Source organism: Euprymna scolopes, chromosome 38, assembly GCF_053919585.1.
Source record: "Euprymna scolopes isolate OS-2025 chromosome 38, ASM5391958v1, whole genome shotgun sequence".
NCBI lineage: Eukaryota > Metazoa > Mollusca > Cephalopoda > Sepiida > Sepiolidae > Euprymna > Euprymna scolopes.
In genome coordinates, this window is record NC_136519.1 from 33,421,183 (window position 1) to 33,423,607 (window position 2,425).

Sequence of the window (2,425 nt, forward strand, 5' to 3'; positions counted from 1 at the left end):
ACATGATTCATATTTTCCTGCAATATTCTCATGACGCGAAAATAATCTTCTTTAGTCAAGAGAAAGGGAATCATCTTTCATCACGATAATGCTTGTCCTCACACAGCACTACTAACCAAAAATCTCCTATGAAAATTTGGTTGGAAAATCTTGCTTCATCCTGCCTATTCTCCTGCCCTTGCTCCCTCGGATTATCACTTATTCCGAGGATTGCAAAACCATTTAGATGGACTTCAGTTAACATCACAAGAGGCAATTGAATATGAGTTAGATCCATATTTCATATCAAAACTTTAAAAAAAATTCACAAGAGAAGCATTTATAAATTTGTCGACAGATGAAAATAAGTCATAGAAAGCAAAGGTGGTTATTGCTGTGAGTAAAGATTTTCAAAAACAGTTTTCAATTTTCAAGATGAAATTTTAAATCAGCAAAATCTTCTTTAGTCAACGGAAAGGGATTCATCTTCCATCATGATAATGCTCGTCCTCACACAACACTACTAACCAAAGATCTCCTAGGAGAATTTGGTTAGTAAAATATGCCCCATCCCGCATATTCTCCTAACCTAGCTCCCGCTGATTATCTTTTATTTTGAGGATTACAAAACCATTTAGATGACCTTCGGTGAACACCACAAGAAGAGATTGAAAATGAATTCGATTTATATTTCACATCTAAACTTGAATACAGGCGAGGCATTTACAAGCTCGTCGATAGATGGAATGAAGTTATAAAGAGAAAAGGTCGCTATTGTTATGAATGAAGATTTTCAAAACTTTTTTTTATTTTCAAGATGAAAAATTAAATCGAAAAAAACTTTTGCATCAACCTAATAGCATTTGCATTGGTCTGTCAAGTTCAGGTTTGGAGTAGCATTTCTCTTTGTCAATTTGAACTAGTTAAACATTCAAGTTTGTAATCATCATCATCATCATCATTATCATCATCATATAAGTATGAATACGGAGATTCTATTGTTGGCATTAGTTACCCCGATACTTTTATAGTCAGAATTCTTTCTAGAAAGACATCGAGTACTTACAAGAGGGACCAGGAGAAGGTGCCAGCATCCTAAGTGAAAGTGATTTTTGTGGAATGAACTGGATTCGAGCTTGGAACTCCCAAGTCGTCAGTCTGTGTAGTGTATTACTAGACTAGCCTGAGTGGCCAGCGTTATCCGGGTGTTTGTAGGTGTGCATTGAAGAAGAAAAAAAAGTATTAAGCAGGTAGGCTTGAACCCGTATCGCGAAGGAGGAAAAGAACGTGAAAAAAAGTGTGACGTCTTTGCTATTGCGCCCATCGCCAAACCGGAAGTGGCGAAGGTTTAAATTAAGGCTAGTCAATCGAAAAGAGGAGATAATACATACATAAAAAAAGGCTTCCTTCAGTTTTGACAGACTATGGATATCCACTGTAAGGGTGCTTGCGCGCGAAATTTTTGTGGCAAGAGTTGCGCAATCTCTACCCACACCTCTCCTGAGTCAACATTGTTGAAAACCAGTGGCAATTGGAGGTTCAGGACGACTAGAAACAATGCCGAGATAAGCGGAAAGCACATACAGCGCCTAGCCTTCCAAAATGGTCACCCATCTGGTACTAGCCAGGCTCAACGTTGCTTAACTTCTGTGATCTGATGAGAACCGGTGTGTCAACGTGATTGTGCCGTACACAATACATACATACATACATACATACATACATACATTTAAACAGACATGTGAGATTTATATTATAGACTACCGTCACCTCCCATGTTTGAAATAGCATTTCTATTGGTCTGTCACGCTTTAATTTGCAGTAGTTAAATGCGAATGGGCGCCTCTTAAGAATAACTGTTCTAGTTTCTGTAGTCATAACTACAGTCAGTCATTTTTTTCTGTCTTAAAATAACACAGAAACAACTTTAATGTCAAAACCAAGTGAATGCACTTCGTTGTTAATTAAACATGTTTATTTATTCAAACGAGCTCACCTTGTTTTAAACAATCCTTGCTCTGTTATAGGCTTTAGCAATTTATTTCGTTTCTTCATTTGGTTAGTTGGCTTAAAATATTCCGTAGTCAACCACGAAAGACTCAAATTAATTTTCGCCCAGTTTACGTAAAATGCCGAAATTTTCGTGAATTGTTTATTTTCATTTTTATTTAATTTATTTTATTTTTAGCGCAATTTATTTTTTAAATGAGAAACGTTATATGTGTTATTACGAAGATAATATATTAGAAAATGAATTGAAAAAAAATAAACGAAAACAATATTTTTGTTGTTGTTACGAAGAAAATACAATATTGGACATTTTTTTTAAAGAAACTTTAAGGAAATTAAATTTCAAAATTCCTCATGAAATGAAAGTTTCATGAATAAATATTTATTTTTGAATCAAAAAAAAACAACTGGTAGCAAGCAAAATAAATTTTTCATT

At 34.8% G+C, this 2,425-nt stretch overlaps 1 pseudogene; it reads right to left on the bottom strand.

Annotated features, from left to right (window-relative positions):
* Positions 1-1,556: 1,556 nt before the first annotated feature.
* LOC145263315 (5S ribosomal RNA) lies at positions 1,557-1,673 on the bottom strand (annotated as a pseudogene).
* Positions 1,674-2,425: the final 752 nt, after the last annotated feature.